We start from the raw sequence: 27,182 nt of genomic DNA, 5'->3' as shown, positions 1-27,182 counted from the left end.
GTTTTTATCTCATTTATTCTAAGGCTCTGTTTTCAGTGCATACATGTTTAGAGTTGTTATATGTTTTGGCAATATTGGCCTGTTTATCATGTAATGTTTCTTTTTACCCTTGATCATTTACTTTGTTATGAAATCTGAAGTTAATATTCTCTGGCTTTCTCTTGATTAGTGTTAGCATGATATCTTTCTCTATCCCTTTAATTTTAACATTTCTGCATATAAATTTTATGTCTAGATATTAAATATAAATGATTAAAATTGGTTTCTTGTAGACAAAATACAGTTTGGTGTTTTAATCTATTCTGACAATTAAATGGCACATTTAGACCACACATATTTAAAGTGAGTATTAATATAATTGGAATATTATCTACCAGTAGCTAGTTTTAAGTTTGTTGAATTTACTCTTTGTTTCTTCCCCCCGCCAACTTTTCTTCCTTCTTTGGTCTTAATTGAGCATTTTATATGATTTCATTTTTATTTCTTGTCATATCATTTATCTCTTTTTAAGTTAATTAGTTATTATCCTAGAGTTTACAATATACATTTTAAAGTAAACTGTATCTATCCTCTGATAACACCATACCACTTAATATATTGTACAGGCACTTTATAGCAGAGCATTCTCAATTCCTCTTTCCTGTTTCTTGTGATATTGATGGATCTTATTATTGTTTATTTTCCTAACACATTCTTTAGGTAGAGCCAAATTTCTGACCTCTATAGTTTTTTTCTTTTGCCTAAAAACGTCTTTAACATTTTGTGCAGGGGAAGGTGTGCTCACAAGGAACTCCTTCAGTTTTTATTTATCTGAGAAAGTCTATTTCTCCTTCAATGCTGAAGGATAACTTGAAGGATATAGGATTCCATGTTTGTAGTATTTTTCTTTCAACACTTAAATATTTACTGCACTCTCTTATGATTACATGTTTTCTGAAGAGAAGTCTGATATGATTCTAATCTTTATTCTGCTGTAAGAGAAATAATGTTTTCTTCTCTGACATTCTTCAAGATTTTCTATTTATCTTTAATTATTTGAAATTTGAATATAATGTGCATGTGTGTGTGTGCATATATGTGTGTGTGTGTATTTGGTGTTTATTCTGTTTGGTGTTTTCTGAGCTCACCTGGACATGTAATTTGGTGTCTGTCATTAATTTAGAAAGGTCTTAGCCATTATTACTTCAAATAGTTCTACTCCATTTTTTCCCTCTTTTTCTGCTACTGCAATTGTGCACCTTTGGAAACTGTTCCTCAATTCTTAGATATTCTGTTGTTTTTTCATTTTTTTCTCCTTATATTTCTGTTTCAGTTGTTTCTATTGTCACATCTTCTACTATATTAATTTTCTCCTTGGCTATATCCACAGAATGATTCTACTAAATACATTGTTCATTTATAGAATGTTATTCATGTTCTAAGACAGTTCTTCATTCTTCATTCTTTAGTAGAAGAATATTTTCAGTAAACAATGACATACTTTATTCATTCTTTGATTTCTAGCATTTTAAAATGTTTTCTTATAGTTTTTAATCTTTGATTTTGTCCATTGTTGGTTTTTTCATTTTTTTCTTTGCATGTTTTCTAATTTTTTCAAAACAGTTCTTAACATATTGATCAGAGATTTTAATTTTGCTGTCAGAAAATGCCAACATCTGTGTCATATATGAATGTGCATATATAATATAATTATATTATATTATATATAATATAAAAATGGTTATATTTTATTCAGACTGTTTTTCATTGCCTTTTAACATGACTTACCATTTTTGCCTGAAAGCTGGACATGTATTGGGAAATACAAACTGAGGTAAATAGAGCTTTAATGTGAGAATTCATGTGAATCTGGTTAGGAGTCAAGGCTTTGTATAATTTTTGTTATAGCTGTAGGGACTAGGAGTTTCAATTTCCCTATTCCTTGTGTTTGTCTGCCCTCTTGCCTTTGGGAATTTCCTATGTACTGCTCCTTGGAGAGAGTTTATGTCTTTCAGTTCTTTCAGCTGTAACCCACTATTATTGTACTGCAGCCCTATTCGATGGTGGTAGATTGAAGAGGAGGGGGATATTCTATAATCTTCTATTTAAGTCTCAGTCTTTTCTTGGGCCTCTGTCTAAGGGATGTGGCCTTCCTTTCTCCTTCATGTTTCTGTCCCTCCTACACTGTATAGCCCCCTCTTCCCACCCCTTCTTACTGCAGTATTCCCGATCTGTTTTCCTTGAAACCCTGTTTCTCATTCATTGTGTTGCCCTCACCTCCATCCCCGAACTTAGGTCAAATAGGAAGATTATACAGGACTGGAATAGAGAGGAATTCTCTTCCTCCAGCTGGAATAAGTTTTCAGAATTACATTCTGGCAAAGTCATTTTCCCTGAAGAGCAAGACTTTGTTATGAAAAAGGTTCAGCACATGTATCAGAATGTTCATACCTCCCTTTTCCATGCCAAAGCCATGAAAGGGTCTTTCTTGGATCCCCACAGTGAGAACCTGGTGGATTCTTGGAAGGCAGGTCAAAACAGCAGAGGGCCTTCTAAGACTGTAGCCTCCAGTAGCTTTTTCCCCCTCACACTAATGCATGCTCAGCCGCCAGCAATTTATCAACCATTCAAGTGTTCCCACCAGTTTACCGCTCCCGGGCCTTCTGCTCCTGGTGAGTAGATCTCCAATGATGTAACTTTTTGGATGTCTCTGAGTCTTCAGGTTTCAGGATGGCAGCTTACTTTGCCACATCTCTTCTCTGATGAGTCTAAGATAAGTTATTGGTTTTTTACTTGTCCAGCTTTTTCTTATTGTAAGTAAGGGAGTGACTCTTTCCAATGTCTTTACACGTCAGAGCTAAAAGTAATAGTTCTTAAAAAAATAAGTGTGTTGGCTGGGCATGGTGGCTCACGCCTGTAATCCCAGCACTTTAGAAGGCAGAGGTGGGTGGATAATCTGAGGTCAGGAGTTCAAGACCCGCCTGGCCAACATGGTGAAACCTTGTCTCTACTAAAAATACAAAAATTAGCCAGGCATGGTGGTGCACACCTGTAATCCCAGTTACTCAGGAGGCTGAGGCAGGAGAATCGCTTGAACCCAGGAGGTGGAGGTTGTGGTAAGTTGAGATCGCACCACTACACTCTAGTCTGGGTGACAGAGTGAGACTCCATCTCAAAAAAAAAAAAAAAGTGTGGAGACAAAATATAAAAGGGTTTATTCGAGAAGTTTGGATTTCAGGACAACTGAAGGTTTGAAACAAAGTTCTTACAGCAAAAATCTGCTAAAGGAAATCTTAATTTGGCAGTAGTTCCCAAATGGACTAAGGTCAGGAGAGATGGTAGATGGAAAGAGCAACTGAGAAGTTATTGATGTCTCTGCAGTAAATACTGATAGCTTAAATGCATGTCACAAGAGTGCAAAGAGAAAGAGAAAAATGGAAATAAGAACTGCAAGGCAGAACAGCCTCAGTGTGTAACTTATGACACATGTAAGAAAAAGAAAGCAAAGGAGAAACCAGTGCCCAATTCAAGGATTTCAAGGGAATGGTGAAGGCTATGGTTGTAACTTTCACAAAAGTAAGACTCAGAAGACAAGCCAGAACCTTAGAACTTTGGAAAAGACATGTTTTGCTGGTCTAGGGCAGTTAAATTCAAATGACTCATTAAAAAGATGGCAGCTGGAGATTTATATTTAGAAGTCTGCTGCATAGAGACTCTAGTTGAAGTTATGTGGCTGATTACCTTAGTGGATAATGGCATTTTACAATATTTCGTTAACAATATTTAACAATATTTATAAAACAGCTACTGAAAATGAGTTTATGCCAATATTCCTTGCTAGCTTTCTTGTTTGAGCATAGGCAAAAGAGATTTAAAACAAGATACACCAAGCTGTCAATGAATAAAGTATTATCTAATGGATGCATCTAATGTGGGCCACATTTTTAATGGACCTCCAATGGTGTCACATTTATCAGGCTCAAACCTATAGCCAGAGGTATTAAGGAAATGTAAATTTATGGACACAATCCATTGGATGTGAAGTTGACCATAACACAGGGCAATTTTCATCCTGACGTCACTATGGACCTGAAATGCATTTGGATCTTACCAGAAGCATCAAAGAAATTCCCATAAAATTGATATTCATAAATACTTTATATAGGAAAAGATATTTCTCTTGTGTTAGTGTATTTGGGTACATTTAGATTCTATGTATTAAAAATATAAACAAACAGCTAATAACAGTGATTAGGAAATAGGAGTAAGCATATAGTGAAAACATCTCTCATGTTATATATTGAGGGGACTTACTGTTAGTTCTAAAGAAGAAACCAAAATATTGAACGTGCTGACACAATTGCATTTGAGCCCACAAATTAATTTGAAAAATCAAAGAAAAAGTTTGCTGGACAAAAGATTATTTACCAATTCTTTCCAAATCAACTAATTTCTGAATTATTAGCATTGTGTCATGTGTTTAAGTCAAATTACCCAGGAGTTTAGCCCAACATCAATTTATAAATAGACAAACAATGAAAGACAGATCTCCCAGCATGGCTCTGTTCTATTTCTGCAAATTCCTGCTTACCAGGTTTATAATTAGTGTCTGGATTCCTTTGAAAGCCATGCTGGCTTTGCGTATTCAGAGTTATTTCAGCTTTTGGAGATGTGCAGGTGTTGTCATGTAGAAGATAAACTACTTCCTTTGGAGTGGTACAACGCATTTCTGTATGAACTGATGCAGCCATAAGTCACAGGGGCTAAATCCAGGTGCTCTTGAAGAGAAGCTGAAAGTTAAAATCATTCCAGGTGGGATGCAAAGGCATAGAACATCAGCTATTCTCACAGGAGATTATGACTGCTGCATAATAGCAGTCTATATATAAATATTATAGATTTATATTTTAAAGCATACGGCCTTACTATAAAAATGCATTTACACTTATAATTTATTTTTAAATATTTCTTGAGTTAGTGATGTACCTATGCACTCGAGGATTTCCATGAAGCTGCCGTAGGACTCGCTCACCGTAGGACTGGAAAATGAAGGAAAGAAATCTTGTGCCCATCTGGACAATGCTAGGAAGTGCTAAAGCTAAGGAACTTTCTTTTAAAGGAGAGCTACTTTGCACGAAGGCGAAGAGTGAACTTTTCTAACTTATCATGAATAGCTACACAGATTAGACAATTTTAGATGGTACCTGAATTTTTCAGATTAGTTCTCTGTAGTTACAAGATAAACACATTTGTTGTCCACATCACTTTTTGTTATGCTAGCAAGAGTACAAATATCTTTTAAAAGTCAAGTGAAAGCAAGAGAGGGAGTTAAACCAGAGAGGTATGGCTAATATATTGCTTAAATTTATAGTAGAAACATCAGCACAAACACTTTAAAGGAAGCTTGTCCAACCTGCTGCCTCCGGGCAACATGCTGTCCAGGATGGCTTTGAATGCAGTCGAATGCAAATTGTAAACTTTCCTAAAACGTGAGATTATTATCATTATTAATTTTTAGCTCATCAGCTATCGTTACTGTTAGTGTATTCTATGTGTGGCCCAAGACAATTCTTCTTCCAGTGTGACCCAGTGAAGCCAAAAGATTGGACACCCCTGCTTTAAAGAATGTGAACAGATTGTATGTTGCTGAATGTATAATACTTTTAGTTACATGTATTAATAATATCTAGGATTCTTCTAACAGCTACTAAACTATAAATTTTATCTGGAATAATTTGAACCCATTTTTGAGTGATAAGTGCATTGCAGCTTACTGTACTGAGGACTGGTGAAGTTTCTAAATAAATCATGTATTTTGTCACTTGGCCATGAAAAACACTATATATTTTTCTAAATGGTGTCCGGGGCGAACTTTTGCAGGTCTGCTAGTAGTTTTTTTCGATATCGAACATGTTTAGAAGAGGCTTGCAAAGATGTTAAGTAGAATGTAGGATTGAAATAAAATTGGGAGCAATATGGTTCATACATATAAACAATGTTAATATAGCAAATATTTTTAAGAAGCACACGTTTTCATGGTTATAAAATATACATGTTAATTTTAGAAATACAAAGTTAACCTATATTTAGCAATACCTAGGACAAAAATAGAAAGCACAAAATAGAAATCACATGAAATCTTCCAATCGAATGAACCACTTTGTTTCATCTTGGTTCATATTCTTCCAATCTGTTTTCAAGCACTGTAAAAAGAACAACAGTGACCATCAACAGTTTTTGTTTTGTATTAAAAAAATCAATTTGCTATGTACATAACAACAGTTTTATATTTTCATCACACTACAAATTCTAACTGAATATGAAAAGTCAATTAGAAATGTTGACTCTAAATGTTACTTTTTGGCTTTAGTTTTCTTTTTTTTTATCAATGTTACTTTGATTTTCTTGACCTAAATAATTGGATCACTGTCTTTGTGGCCAACTTTCTCTCACGTATTTGAAATGTATTTAGCACATAATCTTTAATAAATCCCTTTCAATAACCCCCATAAATAATTATGATAGAGAAAAAAATACTATTAGAATAAAGAATAAGTAGTCAATGATTAGTGCAACATAGAGGATAGATAATGCTTTTGTACAGTGTCTAACAGATAGTCCTGGTACTCATGTGTCTAAGAGATAGTCCTGGTACTCATCTGTCTAAGAATGCACAGGGAATTAGGGGGTTCTCTGTTTTAATGCATGTTAGAGCCATTGTTTAAATAAGTTCTCATTTTTCCTTCCTTTACCCCAAAATACATGTCAACTAATATGAAAACTTTCATTTATAACTTAACCTACGTTTTTTGTTATTGCAACCTCACTATTCACTCTTTTATCTCACCCCTTCCAGACAGCAGCCAAAATGTTTAGATTCTATTTATTTTACACTTCTTGCCAAATTATCACTAGATTTGTGCATTAAAATTACATTCACAGACAGCTCACGTTGGGTGCATAAACATGTTTAATTCATTTGTCATTAGGCCATGTGACACCTTGTTCCCTTAACTTTGCAGCCCTTGCAGCAGGCTAGCAAAAGTCCCTCTTTTCTGTATGGGTTAGTTAAGATGTATCTGACTGTTTTGCACTATCTTTAGTATGCAGGGAGCACAGAGATGAAGATAAAAGGCGAAATGTCTATCTTTGAGTCCTCTGCAATACCGAATAAGTTATCAACCCACTAACATGCATGTCTGAATAGACTCCTTTGGCAACAGTGAGATGTTATCTTCCATGACATGCGAATTCCTCCCTCATGTCAAGCCATGAAAGTACTAAAGAATGAACGTGCTAGTAAAATGAATGTGGCAACACCACTGGGGCTGTGAGAGCATCATATTTCGCCCCCCCCCCGCCCCCCGCTCCTTTAAAAAAATTTCTCCAGTTGAATTCTTGATATACATACAAATTAGTCTGAAGAACTGCTTGAAAATCCATCTCTTTAATCTTCTAGAGTAGGTGGAGGGCGGCATATACTCTATTTAATGCTCAGGGTCCTTGTTTTTTCCCCTCAACCTTGCCAGCCTCCTTCACACCCAGCCTACACAGATGTAACTAAGAAACAGATAACTAAGAAACAGGTAGCCTTAGATGTAACTAAGAAACAGGATGCTGGTCAGTTGTGCTGGCCAAATAGGCGTAAACTTGACTGTGTCTTGACCCAGAGTAGACTAACCCATAGCAAATGCAGACAGGCTGATTAATTCATAACCAATTCGTAAGAAATGAGAGCTAATAGTGTGGGTATAAAAGCCACCATCTGCCAGATGCTATACAAGCACATTACTTCCCTATGTCCTGGGTTGCTTCCAAGAACCCTAAGAGGCTGCATTTATTTCCATTTTACAGGTGAGGAAACTGAGGCACGGAGAGCCTGTATAACAACAAAGTGGTGGGTTGGTATTGAAACCAAATATTGTGGCTACTCAGTCCGTATCTCTAACTCTCTTCCCTGCTGCTTGTTCACAGCCACTTCATCTGTTTTTTAAATATGCACTCTCCCCTTTCCTCACCATAATCCAGTAAGGCAGGCTTTGTCATACCTGTGCTCAGATGTGCGTACACGATGTACCCAGAATCAAAGAACACGTGATGCTGCGTAAATTATCCAACTGCATATTTTATTTAGAAGGGTGGAAATCAAGTCATTCATGTAAACAATGTGATTTAAACAATTTTTAATCTATAAAAAATATTAAAACTTTCAAGACTACAAATGAAGTTGTGTGCCTTCATTTTATTTCTGGGTCTTGCTGGACCTGATACATGATACAACAAAGTTTACAGCACAAGAATGAAAGTGACAAAGAAGTGAAACTTGAACTCCTGGTAGTAAACTGCTCAAATTAGTTTAGTTTAATAATACGTTACTTTGGGTCTATATATGCCAGGATAATGAAACCCAAATTCTAGGAGCAAGGATTACAACAATTAAAAATTAACCTTTATTTCAAGGAGCACTGTAATTATATAATTAAAAATACAAACAGATGACTATAAATAATTACATTCAGATATATCAACTGATCAATCTATCCAGAGAAGAAAGACAGGAAAAGTGGAATTTATACAAAAAGAGTAGTAGTAGCTAATAAAGAACCTGTATTAGCATTTAATTAATTATAATTTTATTCAAGAAGCAATTATTCAAAACTTTCATCATATATAAGGGACTCTGCTAGGTGTCATAATGGATACAAAATCCAACTTTCAACATATCGTCTCTTGAAGAGTTTCCACTCAAGGTAGAAAAGAGAGAAAAACTGTAAGAAGTGGTTAGAAGAAAGGAATGCCAAAGACAGGAGTTCACCCATTCTGCATAATAGTGGGAAAGCACAAAATGCTGCTGCAATTTAAAGAAGGATATTTTAGTTTAGGAAGAGCTGTTGGATGAAGAAAGGGGAACTGAATCTTGAGGAAAATGGTGGGCCCAAGATGGAATGCCAACGCCAGAGAAAGGCCATATGTAAAAGTATGGAACTACCATGTGATTTGAAGGAGCTGGCAATAAAGCATGGAATGGTGGAATCATGCAATGACAGCACCGACAAATATTACAACAAATAAGATAATGGACACCAGATGATAATGAGATGGTATAAATGGCAAGGGAGGACGTTTATTGGCATCAAATAAGTGATAGGGAGTCAACATAGAGTCTGGAGTAGGCAATGCCTGTGATACGTTGCAGGGGTTGTTGGAGACATGGAGGTTTTGTAAAGAAACTTTCTTAGAAGGAAAGGAACTGCTATTAAAACTTACCGGGCCATGAGCCCAAGCCTAACATAGAGTTTCAGGGATTTGTCAGCCCCACCTTAGCCTGACTTAACAGAACTGAGCAAAGTCTGCAAGAGTTTCTCCATTCTTTATAAAATGTCTAATGTCTGTGGAGACGGCAGTGGCCCTCAGAGAAGAAAGAAACGCTGTACAATTTCATTGCTAGTTTTACAGTTTGAGTAACTCTATTATGATTTTCTAGGTGTGGAAAATAAGGTTCTAAAAAGTTAAAGGGAATCAGGTCATCCAGCTAGACAATAATGCAGATGACACTCAAATGCAGGTATGTTTCAATCCATTTTCACACTCTCAAGATGGTTATACTCCACATAAGAAGACAGGATTTCTAATTCTCCCTCTTTCCCTTTATTCTAAACATTTGCTTAAAGGGCTTTTCTGCTTGAAAATTATGTGCCAGGGCTCAAAAATTGGTAGATGATAAAATGAATTCCTGTCCTCCCCATTTCCCCGTGCCCTCTCTCCCCTTCTCTATTTGCATTGGCATGAGAACTTCTAGTTCCACTAAATGAGTCATTTGGGACAAGAAAATTAATTTATTTGAGCAGATGTATATAAACGTTACTCCGAATAGAATCACAAAACAGCTCAGTATTTACATAAGGTCCCTATAATTGATGACCTTTTATAGTTTTGTGTGAAGAATCCAAGGAGCTGACTAAGAAGCTACATGGGAAATATCAACATGATTAGAAATACAGGCTCATCTCTTGAATTCCAATTCTGTGGTGTGACATGCAGTGAACCTAGAGGAGAAAAACAGCCACAGAATTTCTCTGCAGAACAATACATTCTTCACCCTAGGGGAGCCAAAATCCAGCAAATATCATAGTCTGAGAGTGTCACAATTGTGGTATTGAACATTGTTAATTACAAATATTTAATTCCACTTTTTTGCCAACAGTAGAAAATATCCAAGTTTTAAAACAAAACTGAGTTCTTGAGTTTGCCTTCAATGGCACCATTCTATTTGTATTAAAACGAATCATCTCTACTGTATGACATTTTCAAACTTCTGACTGTAGGTTTTTTGCACTAAACGAAGAATACTGTTTCAAAAAGCTCACGACTAAGCATAAGTCTTATTTTATGGATCAAAGGCTTTCCCTCAAGATTAAGACCTTTCATTTTGCAAGATTGCAGATTCTGTACTTCTCTCCCAAAATGGGGAAGAAAAGCCATGATTTGGATTTCGAATCCTTCCAGGCAGTGGGTGGAGTTTTCCAGGGGAAAAAAAGAGACCTGCAAGGTCAAAAACACCACAGATTTCTCCAAACACAGATGAGTACCCCTGATTGAATAGGAAAATACTTGAAAAAGCAACTAAAAGTACTTGGAACTACTTCAAACAGGAATTAATAATCTGAAACTTTAATGTGCACATCATTATAGATGGTGCTTTATTTTAAAAGGTGAAAGTACAATTTATTTCTCTAGAGAACTAAAGGCAAGAAGGACAACAAAGGCTAATAAAAATAAATTTAAAAAAAAAAGGTAGAGAAAGAGCAAATTCTATGTAGGAACCCCCAAACAGATAAGTTTCAGCAGAAAAAGATGGGAGCTTGGCAAGTTTTTATCAGTTCATTCCTGGCAAGAATTTTATGAACATTCAGAGGAATACATTTGTTTACTGCCAAGAGTGATAACAAAACAGAGCTCCATGACAAATAAATGGGAGGTTGTTTAAAGGTGCACAAATGAGTCCTTGAAAACAATAATGATGTTACTGCCTAACAAATAGAAGCAGATACTTATTCACACATCTATAAATTCTTCAAAAGTATACTGAGTACCTCCTGTGCAAAGCAAAGACCTCCCTCCAGGACATATTAAAATGAGAACACTACCTGGAGAAAAAGACAAGTCCTGGCCCTCAAGGAGCTCACTGTTTAATGGGCAAAAGATAAGTAATTCCCAAATTAACAGAGCAGGTCTGTGCTGTGCCAGAATGTAAGGCATTGTGAGAACATGGAAGAGGAACTCAATCTACTACAGATAGCCTCACTCAGGCTCAGAGGCTAATCCTATATGAAGTGTCCACCTTTGCTCTTACAGGAGAATGAACTTTATTAACTATTAGTAGAAGGGTAGTGAAAAAGAAGTATTATCAGACTTTCTACACTAAGAGAAAAATTACAGAATGAAATGCAAGTAGCATGCAATTCTAGGGAGCCATTAAGGATCTCCATTTTAAAAAATTATTTTTATCATTTATTAATTAATACAAAGTTACATACACTCATGGATTATTGGAAAATGACATAAATTTATTTTATTAAAACTCATTTACGGTCCAGTCACTGCCTCATTCAACTTCTGATAGTGTGTATTTTCTCTGGGAATGTTTTTCTAAAAGATTCCTAATATTTAACTCTGTATTCTAAGCCTGTACCCTTTGATGTTCTTAGAAAGCAATTTATATTTCCTATGCAAACCCCAAGTATTTTTCTACATTTCCACTGGGAAGAAACATGTGGTTTCTTGAGTCTGTGTGTGGGATGCCAGTGCTTCCAGAATGAATGATGTGCTAAGTAATCCTGGAGACAACCTAGTTGATAAATCAGAACATATTTGTTTTTTTGCCATACTATTACACACTATCTTATCAATGCATGCTTTATCTCTCCAAATAGATGGTAGTGTCTGTGTGGCTGGGATCATCCCTTAGAATATTTGCATGTCCTATGACACTAGTACAGTGCTGGGCATATAGTCAGTGTCAAAAAAATGCTTGCTAGACTGATCTGTCAGGTCTCAGACTTGGGTAAGAATTTAATCACACACCCTTGGCCTCACAAACTCAGAGCTTGGCACTCAGTTTAACTGGCCTTAGATGAATAGGGATTTGAGGCAGAGCCACCTGGACCTTCACCCATGAAATCCTGGGACTTGCATGTTGTAAACCTTTTAGACTCTTTCAATGTTAGAACCATAAATTACCTAATTCTTCTTAACACCAATTACCATTATTTGATCCCTGAAACACTTGCATTAGTTGACCTCGAACTTCAGTGAGCTCATATCTGAACCTGAGTTATTATCTCTCCTTTTTTATTTTTTCAATTTTCCAGAGAGAAAGTACCCTGAGGGTGGCCTGCCTCTGAGGTGACAGTATGATGTAATGACATTCAGGTCACTGTGTCATGAGCCATTGTCCAGAAAGTGATAACCCCCATGTCCACCAATCCATCCTTGAATGCAGAGGTTGGATTCAATCTGGCAAATGGAAAGTGACTAGCCAAGCTCAGATATTTGCCCCAACTAACTGCACAGAACTATTTTAAGCAACCTGAACAGCAGGAAAAAAATCACAAAGCAGCAGAGAGAATTCAAGGCGATGCTCTCCTGCAGAATCATTTCCTGTGGCAGTTAGGATTTGTTTGGTATCTTCTTCAGTTTGCAACTTAAAAAAAAAAATATATATATATATATATATATATATGTAAAACAACTCTTTTTTTTCCTTTTCTCCGCCCCTCCCTTAAGGCCTCAGCTTGTGTCTGTGCATAAGTCTCGGGGTCTTGGGTGTCAAATGTCAGGCCTTGTACTGAGCTGTCAAAGAGAAGAATGGGTTGAGATGATTGATGACTGGGAGGCCTGAAACCCAAACCTCCACTGCAAATGCTTCTTTTACAAAAAAGCTGGGGCTACCCACAGCGCCTATATTCAAGGTCACTTCGCATACCATTACACCCACCGCTGTAGGCTCCCGACAAGCCAGGCCATTCACACAGGGGCCGACTTCTCAGCCTCGCTCACTCCCTGTCTCTCCACCCCTCCTCTGCTCCCCTCGCAAACCCATGCCCAAGTGTTGGAATACTTAATCCCAATCAAATAAAAAAGATGAACACAAAGATATGTATTTTTTCATCTTGTTTTGTTTTGTCTTGTTTTTCTTCAGGCTACATTTGCTCTGAGAAGCCATGGGCTGGAGCTTTCTGGAGCACAAGTCAGATGACAAGATTATTAATGGGAGCAGGGCAATGTCATATCTGATTTCATGCATATTCATGAAGGGAGCCACACAGCTGGGACCATGCGCTGTGGAGAGGGCAAATAAAGAGTGCTCTACCCCCAACCCCCAGCATGAAGAATGTCATTGTGGAGATGAGGAGCCTGATTGGAAAAGTTTAAGTGATTGTAGCCTTTATTTTGAAAAAAAGGGATAGAATTTGCAGAAACAACATCAAAACAAGGTTTGACTCCTCTGGCCAAACTAAGTCAATACTAAGTTATATAGAACCTTACATCTAAGGGTCACCCACCTAGAAGCTCTCTGGATTGAAGTATGCAGCGAGACAACTTTTGCACTTGGCCACAAAATAAATGTGGGAGGCAAAAAGAGAAGGAAAGTTAAAAAGGAAAAGAAGGAAGGAAGGAAGGAAGGAGAGAGAAAGAGAGGAGAGGAAAGAGAGGTTAAAAGAAAGAAAGGAAAAGAAAAGAAAGAAAAGAAAAGAAAGAAAGAAAGAAAAGAAAAGAAAGAAAGAAAGAAAGAAAGAAAGAAAACAGAAAGAAAGAATCAGCTTCTAATGACAGTTAAAACATGGACTATTCTCCCAGTGAAAGATAAAGTGTGGTTAGTTATGGATTACACAATGTAAAATCCTAAGAGGGATAAAACTTAGTTGGTTACTAAGACCAGGATCCAATATTGTTTCAGACCTACAAAACAATTGCCAGGAAATTCCTTACAATCTTAATTCTGTAGCCCAGACAAGCAACAAAGCAGTTGTCTTTACCCTAGGACTATTTTGGAAGTTCTACATGGTATTACAGAACCTGCCGATCACAGCTGAGAGACTGACCAGGAAAGAAAGTTACTCACAAAAGTTTATTGTGTAACTAACTGGAATGAAAATAAGGTTCTCAAGAGGCACCAGTAATAGAAGAACTGTTGGGAAGAATCTTCCTGGCCATCCACCTGGGCCCAAGCAACCACAGAGAACAGGGACAAATGAGAGGAGGCCAAATAGCTGTCCTCAAACAAGAAAGGTGGCCACATCTAACGTTCCCCTATTGCTTATTTATGTATTCATTCATTGATACATACATGCGTGCATGCATTCATTTTACTCTGCAAATCATTCTATTCTAGGACTGTTCTAGGACTGTTTCTTGGAATTATGTAAGTGGATATTATTTCAGAAATTTTCAGTAAATATTAGTTATTCGCATAATGGAATTCATGCTGTATATTCATTATATTTAATTATTTAATATGGAGATCAAATAAGAAATATGTTTCTACCCACTTAATATCTTCCATATAATAACAAAATAGGTGATGGTAACCAGTATTGATAAGTCACTCCCTCCCATATCTCCAGTTTCTGATTTTCAGTTAACTCCATTGAGGAAATATTGAGTAAGATGAAGGTGTGTGAAGCAAGTGGCAATTATTCATTTGTAGCTTTGTAGAACTTCTTAATTAGCTCTAGTTCATATGAGAACATTGGCAGAACATATTCAATATGATTTTGTGGGCTTGGAAAGTGAATTCTTCTCCCCTGCTTTTCTTCCTCAATCCATGTGTCAAATGCATGAGTCTTTCTCAAACAATAAAGGGAATTTCAGGAATCCAAATTTCAATGAGCACAAATTCAAAATTTGCAATTTTGTGCAGGTAATAGTTTTTTATTCTTTTAATTTCATCGAAAATATAGGTAATGTAGTTAAATCAAATGGTTTATATTCAGTTCTTATTAATAAATGTCAAAGATTTTAAATAGAATGCTAATAATAAATTAAGTTTTATGAATACTAATGATACATTAGGTTTAACATAAAATATATTAAATTTATATATTTATTTCTAATAAGAATGGAGAAATCATGGGGGAAATAGGTTCTGCAATCTCCCTTCCCTATCCTCTTTCTCTATTATTATTTTTTTAATGAAAGAAGAGCACTGAAGATGTCTTCAGAATCTCACTATGCATTGCTGAGAAGTTTCAGGATAAGTAAAAAGAAGAAAAGAGAGATTCAAGGAAGTTCTAGGAAGCCAGCCATTCTGTCTGTTGGCTCTGTGCTAAGGGTGCCCCTGGTGTGGAGGGGCTCTGGGAAGGGTCCCTACAGAGAGAGGTTTTGGAGACTGTGCTAAACTTGGGATCATGGCTGTGAAGGGAGGACTCAGGCACCAGCCTGTGGGGGAGGCTGGGACAATGTGGGATTCAACTCAAAGAAGGCTCTGAGGCAAGGCAGCGAGAAGCCGGATAAGAACAGAGTATGAGCAAGACAAACACACAGGCCAGCAGGGCTAGGCAGGAGGTCTGAATTGTGGCAGGGAAGTACTGAGGCCCTTCAGGCAGAGCAAGCTAGACAGCAAAGGTGAAGGCCAAGTTTGTGTTGCCAAGGGAGAGGCTGGAAAGTGAAAGCAGCCCGTTGCCTCAGCCAGGGAGTCACTGAGCTGCAGTTCTTATTTGGACTATATATTAAAAACACCTGGGCAACATTTTTAATTTTATTTTTTATTATTTTTAATAGTTTTTAGACACAGGATCTCACTCTGTTGCCTGGCTTGGAGTGCAGTGGTACAATCATAGCTTACTGTAACCTTGACCTCCTGGGCTCAAGCATTCCTCCTGTCTCAGCCTCTCCAGTAGCTGGGACTATAGGCACGTGCCACCATGCCTGGTTAATTTTATTTTATTTTTTATTTTTTGTAGAGACAGGGGTCACACCACATTGCCCAGGCTGGTCTCAAACTCCAGGCCTCAAACAATCTTTTTGCCTCCGCCTTCCAAAATGTTAGGATTACAGGTGTGAGCCACCACACTGGGCCCATTCTCTTTAAATAGTTGGAAGGACTCTTGTTTAAAGCAATTGGTTCTAGGCTTTTCTATTTAGAAATATTTTTGATTATTAATGCAATTTCCTTTTTTAAAAAAGGTATTATAGTAAGATGATTTATTTCATCTTGAGTCAGTTTTAGTAATTCATTTTTTCTAAGAACTTTTCATTTCATGTGTGTTCTAATTTGTTGGTGTAAAGTTGTTCATAATATTCCATAGCAATCCTTTTAATTTCTTTATAAAATAATTTTGATAGGCTGGGCTCAGTGGCTCACTCCTGTAATCACAGCACTTTGGGTGGCCGAGGTGGGCAGATCACCTGAGGTTGGGAGTTTGAGAGCAGCCTGACCAACACGGAGAAACCCCATCTCTACTAAAAATACAAAATTAGCCGGGCGTGGTAGCATATGCCTATAATCCCAGCTACACGGGAGGCTGAGACAGGAGAATCGTTTGAACCTGGGAGGCGGAGATTGCAGTGAGCCGAGTTCGTGCCATTGCACTCCAGCCTGGGCAACAAGAACAAAACTCTGTCTCAAAAAATAAATAAATAAATAAATAATAAATAATAAAATAATTTTGATACATTGTTACTTTGACTTTTTTTCTTGGTCTAACTAAAAGTCCTTCAATTGTGTTGCTCTTTTCAAGAAACTAACTCTTCATTTCATTAATTTTCTCTATTTTTGGTGATATTATATTGATTTTTATCACTGCTATTTCTTCTTTCCTACTTGTTTTGGGTTTAATTTAGTCTTTCTAATATTTTAATTTGGAAACTTAAAATATCAATTTGAAATCTTCGCTTTTTTCTAATACAGGTGTTCTACAGCTATAAATATTCCTGTAAACATTGTTTTAGCTGTACTCAATAAATTTTGATGTTTTCTTTGTATTTATTTAAAAATATTTTGTATTTCCTTTGTGCTTTTCTTTTCCTGTATGGATTATGTAAGTGTGTTATTTAATCTCCTAATATCTGCTAATTTCCCAAATAGTTTTCTGTTGTTGATTTTTAATTTCATTTTCTTTGTGTGTGAGCAAAGAGCATGTTTTGTATCATTTTGATTCTTTTAAGTTTAGGACTATTATTTTATGGCCTAGTATATAGTGTATCCCTGAGAATGTTTCATGTGACCTTGAAAGGAAGTATGGTGTGCTATTGGATGGCATATAATATAAATGTCAGTGAGGTCAAAGCGGTTGATAATATAGTTTATTATTCGAAGAGTTCTCTATTTTTGAGAGCAGGGTATTAAAATTTTATTGTCTAATTGCCTATTTTTTCTTTTCACTTTTCTAAGATTTTCATTCATTTATTCTGGGGCTATGTTGTTAGACGCATATATATTTATATTCACCCTGTCTTCCAGATGTATTGACCTTTGTCAGTATTTCCTGTCTTAAAGACTATGTTGTTTGATATTTATATAGCCACTCTAACTCTCTCTTGGCTACTGTTTTGATGGTATGTCTTTTTCTATACTTTTATTCCTACTTGTCTGTGTCTCTGTGTCTAAAGTGTTTACTTACGGAGAGCTTATAGTTGAATCACGCTTTTTCATCCAGTCTGACAATCACTTCCTTTTCATTGTAGGGAGAATTAATCCATTTATAGGTAACTTAATTATTGATCTCATAGGATTTACATCTGCCATATTGCTAGTTGGTTTTAATATGTCTCATGTCTCTTTTGTTACCCTGTTTCTTCTTTCCTGTTATCTTTTGTATTTGTAGATATACATCATATAAATATTACTTCTATATTTAATATTAATATACTGTTATATTAATATATGAATTATATTAATATAACAATATATAACTTAATATAAGAATTATATTAATATAACAATATACTAAATACTATATATAATGTTAGCTATGTAATTATATTGATTATATATTTATGCATTCTAATATATAGATATATTTATATATTAGTGTAATCTATAATATATAATATTAATATGTAATATATTGTATCAAATATATATATTTCCAAAATATAAAATGGTAGAAAAGGAGAAATATAGCTGTATTTAATGTATTAGGATATGATCTATATATAATTAATATCATATTGATATATATCAACATAATATATGTCTAATGCCTGTACATATTTATGCCTGCTGCATTGCTATTTGGATTAAATGTTACATTGCTATTTCAATTAAATATGTCTCATGTCTTTTTGTATTTACATATACATGTATAATACACACATACACATTTTAACTCCCCTTTAATTCTCATACATACTTTTAGTTATTTTCTATGGCTTACACAATCATTATTATAAACCCCTTTGGATTTACTGCCTCAGTCTGTTTTTTGTTTCTACAACAGAATACCACAGAGTGGGTACTTTATAAGGAAAGAAATGTATTTCTCACAGCTCTGAAAGTTGATAAGTCCCACATCAAGGTGACTGCATCTTGCAAGGGCCTTCTTGCTGTGTTATCCCATGGCAGTAGGCAAGAGGGTGAGAGAGGGCAAGAAAACAGAGAGAGATAACTAAACTCACTTTTGGTGACAAACTAATTCTCTCAATAAGAATCCACTTCCCCAATAATGACATTTATCTATACATGACAGCAGAGCCATCATTCATAGGTCCCACCTCTCAACTCTGTTGCATTGGGGATTAAGATTCCAATACATGAACTTTGGGTCACACATTCAAACCATAGCAAATAGTAACAATTTTTTTTAATAAAATATAGAATCCTTGTTCCTCTATAACTTCATTCCTCCTCCTTTATTTTTTCTGTTATATGTATTGTATCAATATATTTTATTAATCTGAAAATACTGACAATACTGGGTGATAATTATTGTCTTACACAATCTTGTCCCTTTTAAAGACATGAAAACAAAAAAAAACTTATACAGTCTTATGTATGTACACACATGTTTACAATTTCAGGTCCTTTTTATTTCTTCCTGTGGATTTGAGTTAATGTCTGATATTATTATTTCCAGCCTGAAGGTATTCCTATGGTATTTCTTGTAAAGTGGGTCTTCGTTTATCTGGCTTAATTTAGCTTACTAAGGTGGATATTCTTTTTAAAGAAAAGCTGGGTGTTTATCATTATACATAGTTTGAGATGCACCCCACAAACTTTGATATGCTGTACTTTCATTGAAAATATTTTCTAGTTTTCCTTTTAATTTCATCTTTGTGATTTATTTAGAATTGTGTTTAATTTCTAGATAGGAGGGTTTTCGTAGGTATTTTCTTTTATGATTGCCAGTTTAATCCTTTTGTGATCAGAGAATAATACCTGTATGATTTGATTCTTTAAAATATATTAAGAATTGTTTTATACCCCACCATATGGTCTATTTTAGGTTATCTACCATGTGCTCTTGAAATGAATGTGTGTTGTGCAGTTGTTGAATGATGATCTGAAACATCAGTTAGATCATGGTACTTTATAGTGTTGCCCACATCTTCTATTTTCTTATTAATTTTGTCTCATTCTATCAATTAATGAGAAATCACAGTTGTTAAAATCTCCTACCCTGATTGTTGAATTTTCTATGATAACTGTTTGTTATTTTTTGCTTTTTGTAAATTGAGGCTATATTATTAAGTGCATGTACATTGATAATTTTTATGTCTTTCTCATAAGTTGTCCTTTTGTCATATTAAGATATATTTTTTCTTCTGATATTACCTTTTTTTCTTCGCCCTTATTGTATGTGATATTAAAACAGCCACTCCAGCCTTTTAGTGCTTACTTTTTCAAACATAAATTTTTTTCTGTCCATTTACTTCCAATATATCAATTTTACACACACACATAATATAAAAACAAATGTGTTTCTTATAGGCAACATAGAGTAAGTTCCTACTTTTTATCCATGGTGGCAAGATTTTCTGCATTTTTAAAAAATTGAAATGTTTGAACCATTAACATTTAATGTAATATTTAATATTTAGATATTGGATTTAGAGTAACCATTTTATTACTTATTATTTTATGTAGTTTTTTGTTCTTTCTTTTCTTTTAAAAAATTTTGAGAATTTTCAAAATTTTTTATTTTAATATATTGATTGGTTATTAGTTTACATGACCTTGAATTATTTTAAGTGGTTACTCTACCTGTTTTAATATGCATATTTAACACTTTACAGTTAATACTGCACCACTTTATATAAAATGTAAATCTTTATAACCATATCACTTTGTTTCCCCACCACATGGATCTTCATATAATAGATGTCATATGTATTACATCTACATACATCAAAATCCTCACAAGACAATATTTTAATTTTTGCTTTAATAGTCATACATACTTCACGCTTAAGGAGACAAAGGCAACATTTATCTTTACACTGCTACTTACCATTTCTATTGCTTTTCATTTATTCCTAAATATCCAAGTTCCTTTCTGTAGGTTTTCCCCTCACTGTGAAGGAACTCCTTTAGCGTGTCTTGTGAAGCAGGTCTGTCCTTCTTATTTTGCTTTTATCAGAAAATTTATTTATTTCACCTTCATATCTGAAGAATAATTTTACTGCAAATAGAATTGAGTTGACAATTATTTCTTTAGTATTTCAAAGATACTTAAAGAGAAATCTACCATTAATCAAATTATTTTTCCCCTACATGTAATGTGATTTATCTTTCCTTGCTCTTAAAACATTTTCTTTATATTTGGTTTTGACCCAATTGTAATATATTTAAGCATGATTTACTCTGAATTTATTCAAGTTGGAGTTTGCCAATCTTTAATCTATAAATATGTCTTTCACAGGATGTGATATGTTTTTGAACATTATTGCTTCAAACATTTTTTTCTGTCCCGATCTCCCTTCCCTCTTCTTCTGAACTCGAATTACACATAGAATGGGCCTCTGATACTGTTGAACATAATCTCAAGGCTCCGTCCATTTGTTAAAAATCTTTTCACTCTGTTCTTAGGGAAGATCCTATTGATATATCTTCAAGTTTGTTTACCTTTTCTTCTGTTTCATCATTCCGTTATTGAGCCCACTTTATAATTTTTAATTACCTACATTTTTCAGTTTAAGTTCACATTTAGTTCATTGTTCAATCTTTATTTCTCTGTTGATATTCCTATTTTTATCAATCATTTCAAGTGTGTATTTACATACATAATTATGAAAGCCTTGTTAAAGTATTTGTCTAATACCTCCAGCATTTAGATAATCTCAGGCTTGGCATACATTTTAGCCTTTGCAATTTTATCATTTTTTGTTGTTGTTGCTACTTGTTTCATTTATGTATTGATTAATTTTGGATTGTACTCCAGACATCATGAATAACATGCCCAGGGTACAATCCTGTTAAAATCATCCAGAGAATGTGGATGTTTTATTTTTACCAAATGCTCGACTTAGTTAAGTTTAGATTGTAAGTTGTGCCTTCTCCTCTGTAGGATATGGTTCAATCAGGTTCATCCTCCAAATATTTGCTATACTATTTAAGTTTGCCTCATGTATGAATAGCTCAGAGGTTAGTCAGACTTTTGTGCAGGTGGTTCAATTCAGTTCTCCAATCTTTTATCATTTTAGTTTGTATTTGTTCCACATGCATACACCCCAGGGACTGGGCTGAAAGACTTCTGTGTGCCGTTCAAATCTCTTTTCAGTTCTCTAAACCTTAGCTAAACTAGTGTGTGTCTGTCCTACACGTGTAACTCAAGGGTTAGGCTAAGACTTGTATGTGCTTATTCACAGAATTAGATGATTCTTTTCTCTCCCTTTCAGCATCCCCCTCAATAATCTATGACCTTCAGGGATCCCTTTCTCTGGTTCCTTTGGCCAGAAAGATGGGGTTTCTCTCAGATTTTAGCTGAAGGTTCCACCCCTGCTACCATGCTGCCCATGACTGGGCATGAGAGAGGTATTGCATGACAGAAAGAGAAAAAAAAAGTGCTAGGGAAGTTAGCTCTGTGTAGTTGCTTCTCCAAATTTTGACCCCACTGTACCTGCTTTTGTTTACTTTTCAAAGTCCTCAGGTAGTTGTTTCTGCATTTTGTCCAGAGACTTTAGTTGTAATTAATTACTGGAAGGAATTGGCTAAAGTGGGCTACATCATCATGCTGGTACAGGAGCACCTTTGACCCCCTTCCCCCACCACGACCACATAGAAGGTTTCAAATAAGAGAAGTTAGTTGGTTGCTATGTGGGAAGTGATATCACAACAGAGTTGTTGTTAAATCATTTAATCTGAATTACAGCTAAAGGTGACCTGAACTAAGGGATTGTTACTGGAATAGAAAACAAAAGTAGATTATGAGTAAGAATTGACAGAACGATAGGAATGATGGGATGTGATAGGTGGCAGAGAGCAGGAGTCACTGGTGAAGGCCTAGTTTTGATTTAGTTTGCCATTTATTTGGCGGTGTTCTTCATTAAAATGGTGAGAATATGAGAGAAATCTTGGGAGATGGGTGGGAAATAGGATTTTCAATTTGAACATGTTAAGTCTGGAGTATCCATGGGATAGTGGAGATGTTTATGAGCAGTTTATAGACTCACTAGCATACAACGGTCGCTCATACTTACAATGAACAAATTAAATTAAAATTTGCCTTTAATAGAAGGGTGCTATGGGACTATCTTTCAGTCTAAACTTAGGCTGTTATGATAAGTTTCATTCTCCCTCTGCTTTACGTAGCAACAAGACTTTTGATAAACTACAGGAGTTATTGACATTTCACTTCTCCCCGGTACCATCAGTCATTGTTTAGAATTTAAGTATTACAAACGCAATCCCGAGATTAGTGAAGGCATTGCCATTTTTTGTTCCACTCAGATGTTTTGTTTTTTTCTCAACTTTGAGACTTTGGGGATTTTATGGATGACGTGATACAAAATGACTATGTACTTGTAGTTGTGTACGAAGTACTAAAATAATGCCTTTTGATTGATTCAAATTTACATTCACGATGGCCTGATAAAAGGAACTAGTCATCTGCACATCACAGAAAGTAAGGGAGCAACTAAAAATTGTCAATAATATATAGAGAGAGGCAAATGAGGGTTTACTAAGTGAAAAGGGCAGAAAAAAAGGCTAATGTTTATTGAGTCTTTTGAAGGGCCAGCACTTTCATATCTGTTATATAACAGCACTCAAACTTCATAAAATCACTTGAGATAGATATTATTAGTTCTACTTTGAAAGTGAAGCAACTGAGACTGAGAAAATCGAAACATTTGCTTATTATCAAATGCCTAGTCAAGTCTAGCCTCAAACTCATGCTGGAGGGTCTTCAAATGAGATGTTGGAAGTTGTTGCTGTTCTGGCTATGCTGTTCTGGCTACGCTAGCCTACAACAGTGAGCAGTTCAATAAAGGATTTGGGAATATCAGATGATTTAGGTATTCCAATTCTGCTGTCATAAAAACCTAGTGGCAAAGTAAGAATTTATGACTAAGGTATTAAAGCAAAGCTTCTATCCATTATTTATGATTGATCAGTTTCATAGCCCTTTTGGCTAGATGAAAAATTTTCTCCGCTTAATTTTGTCCAAATGTATCAAGGGCTGTTTTTGTAAGGTCCTAGTAAAGACATCACGCCAGGAAACTGTGAAATAAAGGCTCAAATTAAGACTCATGTGATATGCTATCTTGATATCTGAAGAAACTGGGAGGGGCTTGAATGGCCTAACTGTTAAGTTCTTCACCTGTCTCTGCTGCCACAGACGTGATTCCCTAGCCAAACAACCCTCCTTATCAAGTAGACCAGATACAGATCCTATGTATCTCATAGTAATAAGTTTCAGTTCCTTGCCAGCCTGTGGAATTATTAAATAATCCTATCACGTCCCTCTTTGAGAACCAAGGGTCACTGCAACCTTTTGCTGCCATAGATCACCTCCCACAGACCTGCCATTTCACTCTGGTCCTGGGTGCAATCTCTGTGTTTCTCCACATGACATGCAGTGTCCTTTTCCCCTGGGAGGTGGGTTTATGTGACTAATAAATGGATGATGATCTCATCTTCCAGTGTCAGGTTGTGTGTTTGGCCATTCCCATCACCCTAGGGTAGAAATCTCTCCCTTGTTAATGGAGTGAATATAAGGTGATTAAAACAACACTCATCAAGGAATAATAATGGTTAAGTGAGAATTTTGATGTTTTATTTCATTGGCACAGGAACCATCCAGAGAGTCAGCATATTAGTTCGTTCTCACACTGCTATAAAGAAATACCTGAAACTGGGTGATGTATAATGAAAAGACGTTTCATTGGCTCACGGTTCTACAGGCTCTATGGCAAGCATGGCTGGGGAGGCCTCAGAAAACTTACATTTATGGTGGAAAGTGAAGGGGAAGCAAGTATGTCTTACATGGCTGGAGCAGGAGGAAGACAGGGAAGTGGGAGTTGCTACATACTCTTAAACAACCAAATCTCATGAGAACTCACTATTATGAGAACAGCAAGGGAGAAATTCACCTTCATGATCCAATCACCTCCCACCAGGGCCCTCCTCCAACACTGGGCACTACAATTCTACATGGGATTTGGATGTGGACACAGATCCAAACCCTATCAGTCAGAGTATCCCTGAAGCTAACCCCAAAAGTGACCTCTTACTTCATGGATGCTCTGAATAAAAGATCAGGGGAAGATGAATAAAAGACTTCAAGAAGCCTATCTTGTTTCATTGTTCCTTCCTTCTAAGAGTAAGGGGAGAAATACATAGGTGAAATCTGGAGTGGTAGATCTGGGAAAAATACAGCGTAGTGACTAAAGGTGCAGTCTCCGGACTCAGGAACTGGCTTCACTGAGTTCAAATCCTAGCTTCCATACATACAAGTTTTGCACCTTCGGCAAGTTTATTTACATCTCTATGACCTATTTGCAGTACTTGTATAAAAAGGAAACAATTATACCTAATAATATAATTGGTAAATGTGGTGAAGATCACAGAACTTTAAATAGCAAAGTACTTATTACAGTGCCTGCTTTTTGCTAAGTGTTATCTGATTAATAATGCTGGTGTTTCTGTCAGTAATAGTATTAGAAGTAGAATTATTAGGTAACCATTATGTTGAACCATATTAAAATAACACTTTTTAGTTAAAAATGACATAAAATACAGGCAATTTCTTGTGATCAGCTTCATTCATGTACATATTCTTGGTGTTAACCACTGAGAAGAGAAATTCTGAAACTTCAGGTTATTATTGATTTCTTACTCTGGAGAAGGGTATCTGATATGGTTTGGCTACACGTCCCCACCCAAATCTCATGTCACATTGTAATCCCCACGTGTCTGAGGTGGGACCAGGTGGGAGGTGATTAGATCATGGGGCTGCTTTCCCCCACGCAGTTCTCATGATAGTGAGTGAGCTCTCATGATATCTGATGGTTTAAAAGTTGGTGGCAGCTCCCTACCCCTACCTGCAACCATGTAAGATGTGCCTTGCTTCCCCTTGACCTTCTGCCATAATTGCAAGTTCCCTGAGGCCTCTCCAGGTATGCAGAACTGCGAGCTAATTAAACCTCTTTATAAATTACCCAGTCTTAGGTAGTTCTTTCTGGCAGTGTGAATACGGACAAATACACACAATCTCTAATAATATCCATAATAGAAGTTCAGTGACCACAGGGCATGAAAGGCATGGTCGGGTTCCTGGGATACAAACAGAGATGGGGACTTGTATACAGATAGAAGTCTTGTATCACCCACTAAGTGATAAAAAGGCTGTAAGCTTTGTGAGGTTCCAAGGGAAGAAAAGAGCTTTGCAGCACACTCAAGCTGTGGTGTGAGCAGCCCTTCCACTGCAGTGTGACCTGGCAGATAAATGATATTAGATGCATCAGTGGTTGGAAAAGATGCCAAGGGAACAGCAAGTAAGAAAAGGTATCTCTGCACTCCTGGCAAAGGTAATTAGCACTATCATCAGGAGGAGGTAAAACACAGAAGAACAAGTTCAGTAACCATCTGGATGCCTCTTTCTATACTTGTGCCTAATTCATGGTAAATGAGCAAGTGCAGCCACCGTAGCCTGAGAAGTACATGGTGACTACGGGCATGCAACCCTTCAGAAATGAGAATCTTGGTCAGTCTACCCTCCCTCCCCCCCCACCCCTGCCCTGCCCAAGGAAGTTACCTAGACCTGCAAAGGCGTCAGCTTAGGATGAGGGAGATCTAGAATGGCTAGTAGGTTTGTCTTTCCATTACCTATATCTTCTTGCATCTCATGAAATAAGATCTATGTCACTAACCTCTGTTAAAATAACTTCTTAAAACAAACTTTGTAAGCTCTTTCATAAATTCTTTAACTTAAGCTCTTTTAAAAATTCTCCATTTATTCCAAACTGAGCCAGTTAATAAAAATGAGAAAAAAATGAGAATTTGGAGAAAATTTTGTGATGAGAACAGACTGTAGAGCTCAGCGGTATCTCACATTTTTCCAGTCCTTTCAAGTAAGGCTGATGCTCTTGCTAAATGTAAAATCCTATATTAATTTTCCATATTTTACACTGCTGCATCATTTCTGCAATCAGTAGAGTATTGGATAATTTAAAACACTAAAATATGCCATTTTTCTCATGCCGATAAACCAAAGAAAAATCCACTGATAGAGATGATAACAGTGTGAAGAACATGACAGGGAGATCAGAACAGAGGAAATAGCATGCTAATGACATTCAATATTCTCCCTGTGTCAAGTCATCAGCATTTTTATTGCCACTATTTCTCAGCATACACTATTAGAATTTATTGAGTCAATCTGTCTCCATCACCTGTGATATAATATATTTTATTCAATAAGATATGAAATAATATTTATCTTTCAACTCCAATGACTGGCTTTCAGGACAATAACTGCTTATCAACCAAGCATTACAAGAGTAGGAGAAGTTGTACATTTTAATATCTGACCTGAGAGTTGTCATTTTAGCATCTGCACATTTGGTATTAAGAAGGGTGCAGACTTCAATCCAAGAAATCACTCAGATTCAACAGTTATGGCAAATGATGGCATCAAATTATGTTCTAAATCAATAGCACGGTGAAGCATACTACGTGAAGTTGGGGAAGGAAAAGACTCGACCCTGAAGCTGACTCTACAAGACAGTTGTACTAGAATCTCTATACCAGAAATAAGAAT

General features: G+C 36.0%; 1 long non-coding RNA gene across 1 annotated transcript in view; it reads right to left on the bottom strand.

The window, feature by feature from the left end:
• LOC103886051 overlaps positions 1 to 26,082 on the bottom strand; it is a 46,009-nt gene extending 19,927 nt beyond the window's left edge. Inside the window, exons 1-3 of the long non-coding RNA XR_002523216.2 lie at positions 20,433 to 26,082; positions 18,470 to 18,528; positions 4,571 to 4,769 (exon numbers count right to left, since the gene is read on the bottom strand). This is a non-coding gene — a long non-coding RNA (uncharacterized LOC103886051). The remainder of the gene's footprint in view (positions 1 to 4,570; positions 4,770 to 18,469; positions 18,529 to 20,432) is intronic.
• Positions 26,083 to 27,182: the final 1,100 nt, after the last annotated feature.

This window comes from Papio anubis, chromosome 7 (genome assembly GCF_008728515.1).
Source record: "Papio anubis isolate 15944 chromosome 7, Panubis1.0, whole genome shotgun sequence".
Taxonomy (NCBI): domain Eukaryota; kingdom Metazoa; phylum Chordata; class Mammalia; order Primates; family Cercopithecidae; genus Papio; species Papio anubis.
The sequence above is the reverse complement of the archived record's forward strand: the minus strand, read 5'-3'. Positions and strand labels throughout refer to the sequence as shown.